The 18034-nt window shown below is 52.3% G+C and overlaps 1 protein-coding gene across 2 annotated transcripts in view; it reads left to right on the top strand.

Annotated features, from left to right (window-relative positions):
- The first annotated feature begins 218 nt into the window (after nt 1-218).
- Nucleotides 219-18034, top strand: part of PLXNA2 (plexin A2) — a 189235-nt gene continuing 171419 nt past the window's right edge. The window contains exon 1 of one of the 2 annotated variants that reach the window (XM_069771712.1): nt 219-1004. The gene's annotated coding sequence lies outside the window, so the exon portion shown is untranslated. Of the gene's footprint in view, nt 1005-7509; nt 7791-18034 lie in introns of those variants that run through there. The other variant, XM_069771711.1, reaches the window with a different exon arrangement.

Below are 18034 nucleotides of genomic sequence, written 5' to 3' on the forward strand. Positions count from 1 at the left end.
TCTTTAGTGAGAAGGAAACTTCTTAAAACCAGACCAGCTTGCTAAGACAGCAGCAGCTCAGCAGAGACCACCTGGGAGAGCTCTTGGGGCTCTCACTGGAGGAAACCCAGTGTTTTCTCCCGGTCTTGGTGTAAGCTGAAGTGGATCTCCTTGGTTTGTGGGCATTGGTTTGATCCCGGCATGAGCTAGGACTGTCCACACCAGAGCGGAGCGTGGTTTCATCCACTTCTCCCAGACCTGAGCGCTTGGGCTCAGCATCTGAAATGCTTCATCCAGACCCCACGGAGGGCAGTGGGCGGCCGTCTGCAGAGCTGCTGTCGCTGCCAGCTCCCTTTAATTAAGGCAATGCAAATGGGCTGCAAGGGAGAAGGTGCCAGTGAAAGTAAAAGAAACTCATGAAAGGGAGCACAGACAAGGAAGGGAGAAATTATTCACATAGCCCTAAAGTTTACTTCTAAGCGGTCTTTTTTTTTTTTTTTCAATTTCATATATTTTCCTTGATCATTGGAGAGAAAAGATCTGTCCATAGACAGATCTCCAAAGAGATTATTATTTTTTTTCAGCATCGCTATTGCTTTAATCCGTGGTCTCTTCAGACAGGGAATGTTTAATTGGTGCACTGGTGAAATAAAATGTTTAAATAGATTGAATGGCAGACTTTTTCCCTCTGTTGTGACATTAATCCCCCAATATTCCCGGGCCCCTTGCTGGGTATTGAGGCAAAGAAAGGAACCAGAGGAGGTCCCTCTCTATACATCTGCCTGTGATGTGAAAACTCCCTGGATACACTTATCATACATGATCCAATACATCAATTAAGCTGAAGACCTTTCTGCAATAATCACTTACACACATGAAATAAATGACTTCGTATGATACATCTTGTCTGACTCAGGGCAGACTTCTCTGCAGAGGAGATGCGACGGGGGAAGGCCGGAGAGGGGAGCCCCGGTTCATGCTCAGTGCCTGGCCAGTCTGGTCTCCAGCAGAACATCTCCCTGGAGGTACGAAACTGTGTTTTCCTCACAGCCCTGCCCCATGCACGTAGGCACAAGTGTACCAAGAGAGCTAGAAGGAGATTGTGGGGAAGCAGATTAGATGGAAAGGTGTCCTGCCTAATTAGGAGGTAAATTAAAAGGTTGGTGCCCTTGAAGTCTTTTTTTTTTTTTTCTTTTTTTTACTTTGGCCATCTGTATTCTTCGTGATTGCATCAAGATTGATAATAAGAATATTTAAAATCAACCTGTGCCTGTTCTGCCTTTCTCTGCCTTTGGCTGAACTCCCTGAAGAGAAAGGAGTTTCTATATGCTTCTGAGTTTGCGTTTGACTACGAACATCTCCCTCCTCTCTCTTTCCTGAAAAAAGTCCTAAGAAATACCAAAAAGAGTATGAAACGATAAGCAGACTTCAGGCTCCGCATTCTTCAGTCACTTACAAAATGCTTTGCAGAATTCACAGCAGCAGATTAACACTCACGGACCCACAAATCAAAGGATTTCCAGCTCCACCCCCCTCCCAACCATTATGCAGGGAAAAAATCTCAATCTCCTCAGACAAGAGGGAAAAAAGAGATGAAATTAGGGTTTAAAATAATTTAGTTTTGCAATTAATTCAGTTTTGCATTGTCAGTAATACCCATGGCCTACAGAAAAATTAGAAAGATTATTGTAGAATAAAAGGCAGAGCCACAGCATGTTTGACAATACGCTCCGTATTTTATGTTCATTAGGACAGGGAGCCTGAAATACTCATTTCTTTATGATGAAGGAACTAAAGATTTCCAATGAACATGCTGCAATGAGCGTGCTGGGGAGATTTATTGCTCAAACAGCTTGTTAATCACAGCGACCACCTTTCAGGCTTCACAATGCGAGTAACTAAGTTGTATAGATGCTTCTTCCCCAAGACACCCCTTCAGTGAGCCCCACAGACAAACTTCAGCAGTCCTGAGGAAATCCAGATGCAGATATTTACAGCAGAGATTTTGGTAAACTACGGTTACAGCTTGCTGTTAAAAGCCTTCCCTTTTGGATACCCATCTCTTAAAAACTGGCCGTTTGTGTTGCAATGGGCCCTGCTGCAATTTTTGAGCATTTCTGCAAATCTCCTAGCTGTGAGCACTAGGAAGATTGAAAGCTGCCCTGAGGGCTTGCCAGCAACAGCCTGGGATGGAGGTGGCAGGCGATGGGACCATATTGATCACCAACATCTTGGAATAACGCTGGTGATGTGCCTTGGCCTTGTGTGTGTCTGGAGTTCAGAGCAATAAAGACTTTTTCCCCTGTTACTAGAACAAACACAGACGGGAAATCTTCGAAGGCCGCCTCCAGCGCAGTGGGTTTGTTTGTAACTGTGTCATTAGTCAATAATTAATAATGTAGACAAACCAACGACAGGAAAACTCACGGTCTTTCTTGCTGTATCTGCTTCAGCTGCTGAATGTGAGCAAGTTGGAGATGGAGCAGCTGTGGTTGGTACCGGTGTGCCGCTCAGAAGCAACCCCACGAGCAGGGAAACGTCCCTTCCTCGCTGCAGAACATGCCGCTGATCGATGGCGAAGCAGGCGCGCTCATGTCAGTACAGGATTTGGCCCTTAGGAAATCATTAAGCTGTAAATTCTCGATGTGACAGGCCGGAGTAGCGCTGGTCCTCTGTTTCATGTCAAAGGCTGTGAGGAGACTCCTTCGTTAGAGGGTCAATAATTGACTCAATGGGCTGTAATTGCTCGCCCTGCTCGGTCTCGGTCCGGGGTGGAGGTGCAGCCCAGCCCTGCGAGGCTCCAGCAAAGCAGCTCCCAGCCTCCAGTGTCGCTTCGGCAGCTGGAGGGGCCGCTTGGGGGGCCAAGGCGGCACAGCTGGATCATGGGTCAGCAGCTGGGGCGGGTAATGTTTCCGAAAGTGATGGATGGATGCCCGGTCCCACAGCTCATCTCTGGCAAAGGACCCTGCTCCCCGTTCCTGGGCACCCGCCAGTCCCGGCGTCTGTCCCGATGCCTCTGTCCAGCTCTGTGTGGAGCAGAATATTTATTTAAACAAGAGATGGGATCTGCACAGTGTGTAGACCTTGGGTGGGCACACCACAGAGCCAAAGGAAGGGCTAGGAAAAGGTCATCCCCGTTACTTTCTGGGTAGGGGCCAAGACGACCAATGTTTTCCTGTTGTGTTTTTTTAAAATCTCTAGATATTACTAGTATCTCTGCAGGGGCACTTTTGTGCTCTTCCCTGTAGGATTCCCTTTATTTCAGCTGAGGCAATTCTTAGCTGTAGAAAGACGATTAAAAATGGCATATTGTGTGCACCTTGAATTTCTGACACAACCTCAGCACAGACATTGTCAGCAATTGTGTTTTTGACAGTAACGAGACACTCTGTAACTCAGGATTCGGAGACTTTCTGTTCTCCTGCCCTTGCACTTAATGAAAACAGAGTTTGTCTTGGAAAGAAAAAAACCTTTCTGAGTTAATTTCAGCTCAGTTCAAACCAGGGGATACAGAGACAGGAACCGAAGCTCACATTTATGAGAAAATCTGAGGAGGGGAAAGGATAAGGTGCATTAGGAAAAGAAAAATCCTTTTCATTTTCCAAGAAGGTATTATGAACAGTAGAGAGAGAAAAAAAAAATACTTGACAAGGTTCTTCTAAAGAGGAAGAATAGCATAAAGTGCTGGTTAAATTCCCATTGATCTTTCACTCAGCTTCCCATATACATGTGGGTTTGACTATTTGATATTTCCTTTCACTGTCATAGGTAATAACTGAGTGGAAACAATCATTTCTAAATAACTGCCTATGATTCTTCTATTGTAGTGATTAGTGCTGCATAATTATTAGCTCTGCTGAATATTGCATGGATAGATATGATGCGAGTAACTAGGGGCTGTCAGCCGCTGGCATCTGCGCGATCGACTGATGCTCCGCGGGCAAGCAGCCGGCTGTCCCGTGCCTATAGCTGGTGCCTATAGCTGGTGCCTATAGATGGTGCTCTTCCCCTCGCACAGCTTCAGCAGCCGCTCGAAGGCAGCCCTAGCTGGGGAGCACAGGCCTAGACTGTGCTTTCCTGACTCAGCGGCTTGTCCTAATGGACCCAGGGAAGGAAAAAAAAAAAGGATATTTTCCTGCTTTAGAAATTAGGGAAAAGCAGAATCTATTTTATTACCCTGGGAATGGCAAATGCAGAGCAAATACCAATGTCGGATCCTGATGCGTCTGCGGGCACGCAGAGAAGTGCCAGAGGCAATGTATAAAGCCACGTTATCCAGGACTTTTAGAGAATGTGAAGAGCTGGGTGCTGGAAGGATTCAAAGGCTCATCGCTTCACACAGCTCAGACAGATTCATGACCCCTGTGCTCTGAAGCAAGAGAGTTTATCAAAGATGAGGACAGAGAGAAATTGCGAATACACAGGCTAGAAACAGAGACCAATCTTTCACCGATGCCTTGCTTCACCAGCTGCTTAAAGACTGCTTTGTCATCTGCAGTCCGGATCCTGCCCCGCAGAAAAGGAGCGCTCGGCATAGCTCCCTATGTCAGAGGAAACGGGGACGAGAATTTGCACGCCAAGAGTTTAAAGATGGCTTTATGGCCGATCTTCCCGGCTTGGCCAGCGGTTGCTGAGCTCCTGGTTCGCTTCACAGCACAGCTCGGAGCTCTCTGTGAGATGGGCTGAGGGGCTCTGCACCCGCACCAGCGCTGCCCACGGTTTCTTTGGCAAAGCCGCGGGTGCCTGTGTCGGTGACCCTGCTGCCGAGGACGTGGCCGCTGGCACCCGGGTGGATCCTACGCCGCTGGATCCCACGCTGCTGGATCCCACGCCGCTGGATCCCACGCCGCTGGATCCCACGCTGCTGGATCCCAGCGCGGTCCAAGGGCCCTTTCTGTCCCCCTGCGCCGGGTGCTCAGATGGATATGGTGATGGGGAGTGTCAGGCGTGGACCAATATTTGCACTCCTGGCAATTTAGTTTGTGTCTCTGTGTGGCGATACTGTGAGTGTGCATAAATATGCACGTGTGCAGAGGTTGTGTGGAGTTTTACGGACATAGGATTGTACGCTTACGTGTATGTGCACCTCTATACATTTATGACCATATGTGTTTGAATTAGGGGCAGGTCCTTTCTTCTGTTACAGCTCCAGACTTTGATTCCAAGGCTTATGCCTATCACCCTTTTCAGGAAAAGGTGAATGCAAATATCCACAGAAGGATTACTCCAGCAGTTGTTTCAGCACAGAGCTTGCTAATATTTAAAGCATACAGACAACTCATTAGCCCAGCAGCACATCCATCACCTGAGCAAACCCAGGTGAATCTCCACCTGTTTTGTTTCGCTCCCCACATGCTGGAACAGCCCTTTGCTCACACACCCTGTGTGTGAGCTACTCTGCGAGTCTCGGGGCTGCTCCCCAGCTGAGCAATCCTGTAATTAGCTTGAGACAGACTCTCCATACAGGAACATAATTGACCATCAATAAATAATAAACAGAAGACAGGATGCAGACAGACCTGCAAAGAGGAGAGAAATGGTGGTTGAGACACTCTGACCTGCCCTGTATGGCTTTCTGCAAAAGGAGAAATTGCATTAGTGGGATGCGCGCTTAACCGTGGATGGTATTTGTAATAGGATTTAGTACCATTCGCTGTGAATGTATGACACAGTAAATGTATTAGGGACAGAATGGCGAAAGAGAAAAGCTTGCTAAGGAACCAATGCTGCCATCCACTGAGTGTCTTCTGTTTCCTCTCCTGAGCTAAACAGCTGCAACCTATGTATCTTTCCAGGATGTCAAAATCCCCTGCTCTAGAGCTCCCAGTGAAGTGGAGGGGACCCTTTCCGTGGGAGTGGGGCTGGGCGCTTGACTGCAATGTGTAGGGAGGTATGCCCGTGCTCCACTGATGGTTATACAGGCACTATTGGAAAGGAAATCCTTTTCTGAAGGATGGTAAATGTGGTAAGGATGGGGAGAAACACAGGCAAGCTAACCTGTCATTTTCTCCCTGGAGAGGGAGCAGTGCAGGCTCTGGTTACAGCCCTCCCAGGAGCGGGGAAAAGTGCAGGATCCGCAGCTGCACAGTGGGATGCAAAGACATTCCCTGCTGGACCCCCGTGCAAGAGGCTCCTGAGCCCTGGGCACGGGGCAGAGAGCAAAACTGACAGCACTCGTGTCTTTTTTTCCACCAAAGCTGCTCTTGCAGGGTCCTGCTAACCCGTGCCAAGTGCTGCATCAGGTGTGTCCCTCCGTGAGATGAGCTGGGGAGGATGCAGCGAGGCCGCTTCTGCAGCCATGCTAACAGCAGTGGGGGCGAGCGGGGCTGGGGGAAACTGTCCTGTGTGCTGCTTTCCCAGAGTAGATTGGGTTGGTTTAGTCACTTAGGTGTATTGTGGAAGAGGCCCAGGACGATGGCGATAACTTTCTCTCGCAAATATTCCAATACGTAATAAATAAATTGTTAAAAAATTCTTGTTGACAAGAAATGGAAAACAGCAATCATCCGTCATGTTATTGATTCCCTCCACCAGTTGCACTCCTCAAAATTGCTCTCATGCTGCCTTGCTGGGGCAGGCTTAGCTGGACCGCGGTACTTCTGGGTTTTCGGAGCAGCGTGGCCACGCGGTCCTGCTGCGGCACTGGGGCTGGCTTTGCCTCCCTGTTTGCCCGCGTTCCCAAGCCCTTGTAGACCAACGCAGATAACCAGGGTGGCTCAGGGGTGGTTGAAGGTGTTCCTCGCTTTGGGTGCCCTACAGCTTCCAGGTGTTTGTTCAAACGCTTGTGCTAGGCCCGCGGGAGAGGCCAGGTGGTGGCTCTGTGGTGAGCCACTGGATCCCAAGGAGGGATCCCCTGGTTCCCAGTAGCCGGTGGGTTCCCTGTCCCAGCCGGCCGTGGCCACCGTGGTTTTGGCAGGCCAGGAGGCGCGGAGGCGGGTGGCTTTGGGTGCACACACGCAGCCTTTGCTCTGCTGGAGGTGACACGGCCTTGGCAGAAGACTGAACTGTCGGCTCCGTTTCACGGCTGGGGAAACTGAGGAAGGGAGAGCTCCAGTGTCACTCTCGGCACCAGAACTGCGTGGGAGGGGTGGGCTGGGGGGACAGAAACCAGCAGCCTCCATTCCCCTCCCTCCCTCCCTCCCAGAGCCGATGGGAGGCTGGAGCCCAAGAAACGCGGGACAGCTGCGGGCGCCTTCAACTCCTCCTCCGCCGGCCCAGCCGTGCCGGTGCGGAGAAGACACGCAGCCTTTCGAGGTGGGAGGCAGCCCCGCTCCCCCCACCCTCCCCGGTTTCGCCTTCAGGGCTTTGTTTCGGCGCGGTGCCGCTTCCCCCAGCAGCCCGCTCCCCTCGGCGCTGGGGCGGGGGGGGGGACGACGAGGGGGACCTCTGCGGGAGGGCGGGCTGAGCCCCGCTCCCCGGCGCCGAGGCTGGGGAAGGGTTAAGCGCGGGGAGCGGGGGCGGCGCGGGGGCGGGCGGCGGCGGCGGGCGGGGAGCGCGCCCGGGCTCGGGGCTCGGCGGGGAGCGCGCCCGGGCTCGGCGGCGGCGGCGGGCGGATGCCGGGGCGGCGGGGAACCGGGGCTCGCCGCCGGCCGTAGTCGGGCAGGGGGTTGCGGAGGTATGAGAGGGCGGCGGGGCTGAGCCGAGCCGAGCAGGGGGAGGTTGTGGGGTTTTACGGGAAGGAGGTTAAGGAGTAGCGGTGGGAGCCCGGCCCTGGATTTCCATGGTGCCGGGGGCCGTGTGGATTACCCCGCCGTGAACCGGGGAGCCGGTACCCCCGAGGAGGGCGGGAGGCAGCGGAGCGGCGAGGTTTGGTGAGTGGCCGAGGCTGGCGAAGGCGGCGGGGTGGTGGTGGGGGGGTGGAAGCTTCTGTCCCCGGGCATCCTCCGGGGGTGCGGGGCGTCCCCGGGGTTGGGGCTCCCCCGGGCATCCCCGCTGCCGCGGTCCTGCCGGCGGCTGGGGAGGTGCGGGGAGGAGGTTTGGGCTCGTCCCCCCCACCGTGCCCACCGTGGCCGCCTGCGCCGGGTGGTCCCGGGGGCTGCAGCTCGGCCACGCCGGTTCCCGGCCGTGCCCGGGGCAGCGGCACCCGGGGGTGCTCGCGGGGCGAGGGGGGGGGATAAAAAAATCCCTCCGAGCTCCCCTCCTGCTGGTCACCTCCCTCCCTCCCCGGTCGGTTTTACACGCGTGTACACGTTATACCGGTCCGCGTTTTCTCGTTAATTCTGTTGACATTTGTTACCGCTCAGTCACGGTCGGGAGCAGTCGATGCACCAGAATAAACTCGTTTCCGTAAAAAGTTACTGTTGGCGAGGAGGGACTTTTCTGAAAATGCCCCTGAATCTTGGGGAAAAATCCCCACTAAAACTTTCCCAACCCCTCGCAAGACCCGTTCTGAAAGGTGACGAGGGGAGGGAAGGCAAACGCGCTTGTGCTCCCTTCAGGGAAATCCGAACTTCGGTGTGATGGTCCAAGTCTTCTCCAGCCCCGCAGCCGTTGGGATGGTGCGCGTCGATCCCGGCAGAGGCTGCTCTGTGCGAGCGCCGGAGGTGCCAGGCTGTCCTCCCTTGTTGTGACCTCCGTTTAACCTGGCACGGTCAGGCATTACAGGCTTTGCCTCCGTTCGAGCTACGGCCAATACTTTCACGTTCCTGGAGGTGAAGTGAATGATGTTCAATTAATCTGTGTTCTAAGGGGTATCAGAAAGTCAATAGGTTAATATTAAGTGAGGTGAATAGTAAGTGGTAGAGGAAAAAAACCGGTACATCTGTGACCTACAGTTCAAGATACTGGCTTGGAGGTGAGGGAAGGTGAAGTTAGCAGAGTACCATGATGTAAAAACCTACCGCTGACAGGGTTTCCCCTGTTACTTGCTGAGCACTTGATGCTTTACTGGTGGCTTGAACGTGTTTAATAGATCTCAGCCGACTTGGGGAGATGGTCTTGTCTCTCCTTCACTGGATGGCTTCATTGATACGGTGTCTAAAAGTTAAATCAAATGACCCACTTTACAGCTGAAAGACAGATGCCTCAGAAGAAATCTGTGCCATCTTCAGAACAGATGTTTAGCTTTTTTCCTTTGACACAGAGGTGTTAGATCCTTTAAAATGCAATGGTTTTTTCTCTTTATTGCTGTCCTTTTGCCATTTGTTGTCACTTTGAGGACCCTCAGAGCTTAAATGTGATATTTTGGGGTGGTGCAGGGAAGCAGATAAAGTAGCTGTGATTTACAAAACTTGGTGCAAGCAATGAGTAACGTGAATGCACAACTGCTGTTGTGAAATGGCTTATCTAGCAAACCAGTCATCTTTCTCCACTCTTCTAACCATCTCCACAGCGCTTGTTGCAGGAAGATAAAGTAACCCAATTTACTCTTCATTGTCTTTATAGTGTTGTTTGATGTAATTAATTGTGGAGTTTCCCCCCGGCTTATAACAAGTTTGCGCAGTGGAAACAGGTAACAGATGCTGCATAAGATCTGCATACAATCCACTAATATGACAGAAACAGCTTTTCCCATGCTCTTGCCACGCTCGGTCTTGCTCCTCACGTTAACCCTGAGCTTCTCTCAGCAAAAGGGAACTTCAGCTGGATGCAAAAGGGAAAATGCAGATCCAGGCTGGCTGTGGGAGCCTGGAGAAGAGGTGACTGCTACCGCCCCGTGCTCTTTAACTCTCTTCAGCAAATTGCATTAGTATGTGACAAATTGGCTTGCGAAGCAGCTAAATGGAAATGACATTTGGAGCAGTTTGCTGTGCAGACCCTGTGGTGTCTCGGGGAAACATGTGATTTACAGTATCTTCCCGAGATCTCCAATTTAGCTACCACTAGAAGGCTTTCCAGAACTTACTTTGGGAACTCCTGTTGCAGCTAAATGTGGGAGTCTAGAGCATGTCTTGGAGTAATTGCCCAAAAGCTAGGGCAGCTGTAGGTGCAGACTCTCTCATGCCACAGGCAGCTTATATGAAGAATTGAACTAGGAAAGAAAGCAAAAGCTAATATGCAGAAATTGCATGGGGCATGTGGCAAGAAGGCTTAAGGTGGAAAGCTGTGCTTGCTGTTGGGTGCCGACACGATGCTTTCCTGTGGGAGCTGGGCTGCGTCTCAGAAGTACCTTTGTTCAGCTGAGGTTGTTTTGGTGACTCTCAGAGGAGCAGACTGCACTGTATTGCAACAGGAAAGCGTACACCTGCTTCTCTCATCCCGCTTCTCTGAGCATGTACGCGTCTGTTTGAACGTGGCAGTGATCAAGCTGTTTTAATTGGCCCCTCTGCAGTTTGAACAATAAATATGTAACGGGGGAGAGTGCCCCCCTCTTCCGCGTGGCGTTGAGGCTGTCATTTTTGACGGGGAAGCGTGTGCTCTCTGCTCGCCTCGTCCCTGCACGCTCGGGCGCCGCGCTCGCTCCCGCTCCAGCCCGTCTCTTACAGCGTGTGAAAATTGCACTCCCCCATCTGTGTTTGGCATCCTTAAAAAGAAAAAAAAAAAAAAGAAAAAAAAGATGAACCTGAGCATGCAGTGCTCCTGAGACAGGCCCCTTCACATTTCTAAACACTCTTGATTATTCAGCTAATCTTTATTTCATGGGCCTGTTACAAGAAACACAAACGGGGGAGAAAGTAGAAGGCGGTGACACATTTAAAATACACAAGAAAAGTGCTGGCAGGAATATAATCGTTCTTATTCCAGCGATATGAAATATTTATAGGCCTAAGTTGTGGCAAGATTCTCTGCCCCCCTCCCACCAAACTCTGAAACGTTTTTCCCAGTAAAATAGTAACCGAGGGTGCTGGCCATGCTGGCAGCAGAGCCCCGTTCCCCCCAGCTGTCTGCAGGACAGGGGCACCCAGCTGTCTGCACGCGCAGCCGGGCACAGCGTCCGTCTGTCCGTCCCTGCGGAAGGGAAGGGAGGAGCGCAGCGCGCTGGCCAAGCTGCCCAGCTCGTACAGGGAGCGGAGCATTGTGTTACAGTCTGTTAACTCCAAATAATTCAGAAGCGTCCCCTCTGCGAGCCTGTGAAAAGCCCCCTTTGAGGTGCCCGTGTTTTGTAGGAGCCTGCTGCTCCCCCAGGGCATTCTGCTATTAATTCATTAGATCTGAGGGTTTTTTCTCTCTTCCCCCCTCTTTTCTCTTTTTTTTCCCCCTCGCTCTCCCTGGCAATTCAAACAGTGATGAATGGACAAAAATCCCTCAAGGGAAACATTTTTTCACTTAGTTACAAAGATTTCATGGCTAATTAGAGTAAATGTGGTTTTTAGAGTGTTAATCTCTTAACCAGCTTGGCTGGGAGGCCACCGCCACAACAGCAAAGGGGAGGGCAAGGGGGAGCCAAGGGGGAAAAGGTGCCACCAAGTTCTTCCCGGGGCTGAGCCACAAACGCCACTGGCTGGATCCGACATGTCTGTACCACCAAGAGCATCCTGGGCGCAACCCCCGTGGTTCTGCTCATTGGGTGCCCACCTTCCCTCCCGGGCCGGGGTGAGGGCACGGCTCGGCCGTGCGAGACTTGACAGCGTTTTGGTCTGAGGAGGCCACAAGCTCTTTGTCTGCAAAAGTGGTGCAGAGGGAGCCTCCGGGATGAAAAGCAAAGCGGGAACAAAAGCAGAATTGAGGGCAGCGTGCTGTCCTTGGGCGGCAGAGGCGGCCGCCCGGGGCTCGTGTTCGGGTTCTTTCTCTGCAGTGAAAATATATGTATTTACTGTGTGGTTTAGTGCCAGCGAGGGAGATGGGCTGCGAGCGCACCCGGTGGGTGCCTCGGGCCGGGTCCCCACGTGCTGCTGTGCCAACCATCGCGGGGCAACCGGGATGCCGCCAGCCCGCTTTCTGCAGCGAGCACCCAGGCTTGCTGGTGAAGCGTATGGTCCAGGTGGCACGTTATTGTCAAAGGTAGATGTTTTGCTGGTGGACATCGTCCCCTCTTTGCTGAAGGGGATTTACCCTCGATGTCTGCTGTTGTCTTCCTCCCTCCTCTGGTCCTTTCCGTCCGTGCCGCCTCCCCGGCATCTGCCTTTCCAGCCTGGCTTTGACTTCGCCCCAAACGGTTCTGGCAAAACGGGGCGAGTAATTTGTGAGCCGGCTCCCCGCTGCAGCCCACCGCCCAGCCTGGGCAGCGGGGCTGGCCGGCGGCTGGTGCAGAGAGAGCTGGGGAGGAGATGGGAGTGGGATGTGGGCTTGAAATACCTCCGCATCCCACTAGAGGGGATCCTCTGGATCAGGCTGGTGGAGCCCAGCTGAAAAAAATGAACATAAACCCAGCAACTGGCAAAGCTGCACAGAGATGCAGCCGCTGGCTGGTGGGTGAGCGCCGGTCCCTCGGAGGGGAAGGACAAGTTTCGGGTGCTGGGAGTCTGACCCGGCGCTTTGCTGGACACAGCACTTGGTGGGGGCAGGAGGATTTTGGTGCTTTTGAGATGTTCCCGGCCGAGACAGGCTGGCTGTGGCTGCCTCTCCCTGTTCCTTGTCCAGGAAAACGTGGCTCTCCGGCGTGGCTTGTGGCTCCTCTGCCCGCTGTGGTCCGAGCCCAAGCACTGGGAGCTGCTGGGGTGGGGGGGAGGCTGCTCTAGCAGGACTTCACCGAGAAAGCGCAAGTTTACCAAACACACGAGTGCAACATATGTCAGTGATGTACCTAATCTGCTGCGTGTTCTCTGCTGGGTTTTGAGTCGGAATTACGATCCATCTGTGTATTTCAGAGGGCCCGAGCAATGCTGTCAGCCTGGCGTCGGCTACTGGCATGCTGGCTGCTGCGTGGTGGGGGGCTGCCAGGGACAGGGTGCTGGGAAAGAGGTGCCCTCCCCTCCGTTATCGGGTAGGGTCCATCTCGTGTTTCTCGCTGTAATCGCTGCTTCTGTTTGGTTGAAATTGAACTGGGAGATGGTGACGGGGGGGGAATGAAAAGTGAGATAAATGTATCATATTATGAAAATTTAATCCTGCTTTGCCTGGGCTAAAATTACATTCAGAGCGGGAGATAAAAGGCGTCAGAGTCACATTATAAAAAAAAAAAAAAGTCCAGATCATCTCAAAAGGGAGAGCGATAGCAAGCCTGGGAGAGCCCTGCGAGCCAGGGCCCCAGCTGTGCCAGGGCAGCAGCGAGTGCTGCTCCTCCCTGCCTGGCAGCGGGACCAGCGCTGCCCTGCACCGATCCTGCCCCGGGACCAGCCCTGCCCGCGGCGTGGGGCTGCGTCGACAAAGCTCCATGCAATGAGGCACGCTTGGTACCATCTCGCCACGTGGCGGAGGAGACGGTTCTTCCGAGAAACGGGTCCACCGGGGAAATTTTGTTACCAGCTGATGCATTTCTATGGTGGCTCCCTGCACCGTGTGCTGTGTCTCCTGTGGGTTCCTTAAAATCACAGTGTGGAGGGACAGCCCCGTTGTGTGATGGGCTCCTCTCTGGCTGGGGATCTCCTGAAGCACAGGGGACTTGGAGAGGCTCTCTGCTCTTCGGAGGTCCTGCCTACCCCAGCCGTTCCCTCTGCCCCTCTGACGGGGCAGATGGCAGCGATGGTGGGAAGAGCCCAGAGCCCGTCCCCAGCCCCGTGTGGTTTTTGGGGTCTGAGGGTCCGATGGAGGGCTCCTGCCCCCGTCAGGCCCTGGCTCTCTGGAGCCGGCTGGGTGTTGCGCTTGGTGTTCCAGCGGCTTCCCAGGCAGGAACGTCCCTCGCAGCCCTTTTCCTGCTCCGGCACCGCTTCCCCGCTTCAGAAAAGTGAAAGGTGACGTCTGAGTAAATATTACACTGACCTCTCACCTCGCCTCCTCCCGCTGCTCCTTTCTCAAGGCTCATTAACGGAGCCACCGGCTGACCCGGGGCTGTGCCGCCGAGGAGGGGGCTCGGAGCGCGGCGGGGACTCGGGGCTGGAGCGGCCGGGAGCTGGACGGGAAGGGCAGTCTCCTTCCTGGCTGCCGCCGAGGCTGAGCCTCCTCCCGAGCACGGTAAGCGGATGTTAGGTCAGCCTTTGCTCGGGCTCGGTGGGCAGCGGCGTGGGCTCTCCTGGTGGGTGCCGGTGCCACGTAATGCCGTAGCTGCGCTCACGGCCACTGGTGCTGGTGGGAGCAAGGGGAGGTGCTGTCTTAGGGTGCTGCCGCTCTAGCAGAAGACTCTGCGTGAACAGTTAACACCAGCAAAAACCCTCGTGAGCAGGAGACTGTTCAGGGGAGTGGGCGCAGGCAGGAGGAGCTGAGCGTGGACCCAGCTGTGACTTGGAGGGGCCGGGAGGGCTCCCCGGGGGCTGGACCGGTGTCTCCCGCCTGCCGTGGCCTCGACTCGGGCACGGGGCTCAGCGATGGGAGTGCCAGGGCATGTGGGGGGAAGCCCTTGGGATGCGGAGGCAAATCTTACTGCATCTTCCCAGTGAAGGGATGGTTGGACGGGGGAGCGGTAGTCCTCGGGGAGGCCGTTCCCCGCGTATATCAGGGAAGCTTAAAGGACACAGCTTACTTTGCCTTCAGCTGCTGGCTGGCCCTTAACAGCATTTGAAAAACAGCAGCTTTAATTCCTGCGGCAGCTCGGTGTCAGGCTCCGGAGCCCCGTTTCCCTGTACCGTGTCTCGGGAAGCTGTGCGGCACTGGGGAAAACAGGAAACCTCTGGGGCAGCGCTGGGCTGTTGCTCGCTCTGCCGCCCGTGACGCGCGCCGGGAAGGAAGCGGATCCACCACGGCGGGTCCAGGAGCCGCTGTCAGACCCTGACTCAGCGTGGAATAAGTTCCTCGTGTTATTTCCAGGCTCGGCGAGGCTGGGAACAAATGCCTTCCGGAGAGATTTATGTGTAGTTTTTCCTCCGTAGCGGTTTCATGTCACCGGTAAGAGAGAGCTCGGAGCGATCCCTCGTGTGCGGCACGGTGCACTGGAGGTGGTGGAGGAAACTGGGCGTCCAGCAAGAGAAGGGCAGAAATCTGGAGGCGTGCAGGGGTTTTCCTCGGTGTTCGTGCATAACGCCACTTTGGTTTGTTAACCCGGGAATGAGCTTCCAAAAAGTGAGTTTGAGCTCTAAGGTTTTGAGATTAATCGTGATACTTAAAATGAGGCTTTGAATTCTTTTTATTTGCTTCCTGATTGCTGGGCTTTCAGAGTTTGCCTTGTCAAGATTTTCTTTACAGCCCAAAGTGGCCATTTCCCTCCCCACGAGTGGGAAGCTGAGGTTCTGGGAATTGGCTGTTGGAAAAGCAGGTGCTGTAATGAACACGCGTGTGTTGGTAGCAGGGTTAAAACTTCCCAAGTCATGTTACTGCAAAGGCCATTTCCCACTTCTTTGAGAATATTACGAAAGCAGCAGCAAGTGCAGCAGAGCACAGCGGGCTGGTTGCTTGCCCAGGTAGCCAAATACAAGGGATTCACATGTAGCCAGTTCATGTGAAGAGCTTTGTTCCCTGTGGCTGGGTAGATTTATTGATGTCAGAGCAGAGAAATGGTAAGTTGGCTGCTTAACAGGGATGTTACAGTTCAACTCCATAAAACACGCAAGCTGTCTCCTTTACTCATTCATTTGCCAAGTCCCCAAAAAGTCGCAGTGACAGGAGTAGAGGATGGAGCACTGCCCTCATGATCATATTTCCTGCCTTTGCTGGTTTATGTCACAGCCTGTAATGTTATTTAAACAAAAAAAAAAGCCTGTGAATTTCCGTTTCATTTTTAATGGAAGTGCGAAGAGGTGGGGTGGGGAGGAAAAGGGAGCATGCCTGTAGGTTTCCTAACGGGGAAATTATTCTTATGCTGAAGATTTGCCATCTCACAGGTTTTAACTCTGCACTGAAGCTAAAACATGGGAGCTCCTGCTCTCCTGGGTGTCGAGAGGGGCCGAGCGTGGTTGGGGTGTTGCAGCTCTGACTGTGCTGTAGGAGCACAGCGAGGTCCCAGCAGCAAAACCCCCAGCTCGGAGTTTCGCTCCTGCTAAGCTATGGCTGGTTGTTCTGTGTGATTCAGGGCACAGCTGGGTGTGACTCTGCTGCACGCTCTAAGCATCTCGGTTATCCTGGGCTTTGATGAGGAGTGACTGTGTGGATGTAGTAGACACCTGCTTTATCAAAATTCACGTGGGCACAGGAGAGCGCTGGTTTGTCCATGTACACGAATACAAACCGCACCTGTACCACTGCAGGGCCCTGAACATTTCTCCTGCTGTTTTCATTTTATTAAGTGTCGACGCTGAGGGTGGGGCACAAGTAAGACCAAAGATGCCTAAATCCCTTCCTTCATTCCGCCATTGACTCTGGGAGATGTAGGGCAGCCAGAAAGGCAAGACTGCTTGCCGTGGTCAGGCTGCCAGGTGAGGGCTGGTTTTTCTTTGTGGTTTTTCTGAGTCGGTTTGTGGTGTATTGAGTGCTTTCCGGAGATGCTGCTTATGTACTTATGGGGTCCGGGGGGAGCTCTTCTCAAAATCTGGAGTAAGCAAATTGGGAGTAAGAGCTTCTCAAAGTCCATCCTGGAATAAGAAATGCTCCTATGTTTGCCCAAAACCTTCTAAAAATTCTACCTTTGATGTCTGCCCCTCTGTATTTCCAAATCAATTTAACATTGCAGAGGCATCATCCATCGTGTTACAGAAGCTGGAAGGGCCAGATGAAAAACATCCACAGCAAGTAATCTATTTGGCTGAGACATGATGCAGCAGCAAAAGGTTCACTGCAGGCTATTTCTCTCCTAGTTGTTGTAAAGTTTTCTCTGCAGTTTGCAAGGAGTTAATTGCAGCAGCAGCGATGAGCCCTTCTCTGATCAGTGGACTGTGGTGCCTTTGGCCTGACTGGCAGATGAGGAGCCTTGTGGAGCAGGAGTTGTGTTAAAGGCCCGTTTGGTGGTAACAGGTTTAGAGTGTCTTTAAAATCTCATAGCAACCAAGGAGCATGGGCAAGCACTCCAGAGTTCACTGGAAGAAAGAGCCAGGAGCCCCTTTGCTTGTCCACTCGGATATAATAAGGTGCTGGTACAAGTGCTTGCATAACTTGGCTTTTCAAGGCATAAAATGTGTGGCAGGGGCAACTCTGTTCCATCGGTTCCACCAAATAAATTTTCTGACTTGGAGGTGGCCACAACTTGTCTTGGGCTGAGCTGAGAAGTGCTAGAACAAATTCTCAGAAAGAAACAAAAGCAGAGACTCTTTTAAGGACTTCCAAGGATGATGTATAACTTGTTTAAAAAACATAAGCCCTGCCCAGGGTACTGGGTCACTGGGAGGCTTAACCTCAAGAGTGACAAGTTGGGTGCAATTGGACTGACTTTGCAGATGGAGTTTTTCGCTTCTGAGTGTGAATTTAGCAATAGGTTTTTTTTAAACATTCACTTCCTTGCAGACTTGTATGAAATGAACTGTATGCCAATCCCATTCTTGATATGAGATCTGATTTACTTTTAAGTAAAGGTACAGTCTCCCTGGGTGTGAGTCCTGCCGGCACAGGGCTTTGAGTGGCTCACCTTCCCCACCAGTGCCTGCTCTCACACTGTCCTTTACATGAGCTGCAAAGACCTATTGAAAACCAAATAGTTTTGGCTTAATTTCCTCCTCCTCCCAAGATTAAAAAAAAAAAAAAAAAAAGGTGTTTTTTGCACAAACAGGGCAAATTTTAACATGAGAAAAAGCAAAACTCATTTGTTCATCCCTGACAACTCCTGTTACATTCTCTGCAAATTTCCATTATAAACACGACGCTTTGCCAGATTATCTGCTTTAGCCATCTTGTTACTGAAGAGGATGTAATATTAATTTCCTTGTCATTTAGTTTTTCTCATGTATGTGGGATTATTTGGTTAACAGTGTTATGAATCTTAATGTAAGTCAGTTGGGCTTTGCTTCTGACATCTGCAAAGACAACAGGAGTGGTACTGAAGTGATCCTGGAGCATGCACCAGTTTTCCTCAGAGCTGCATGGCAGCTCAAATTTGGGAGTTTCTTTTTGACCAAGCGTCTTAACCCTGTTGTTTCATGGAAGTTCTGCAGCTTTCAGGCCACAGATAGCTCAAATCATTGAGTTTTGTCTTTGCCCTCCCCAATCCTCATGAGCTTGATAGAAATGTCTTGTGGATCTGAAAGACCAATTTGTGGTTGTAAAGGAGACGCTTACAAAATTG

This window comes from Haliaeetus albicilla, chromosome 26 (assembly GCF_947461875.1).
Source record: "Haliaeetus albicilla chromosome 26, bHalAlb1.1, whole genome shotgun sequence".
Taxonomy (NCBI): Eukaryota; Metazoa; Chordata; class Aves; order Accipitriformes; family Accipitridae; genus Haliaeetus; species Haliaeetus albicilla.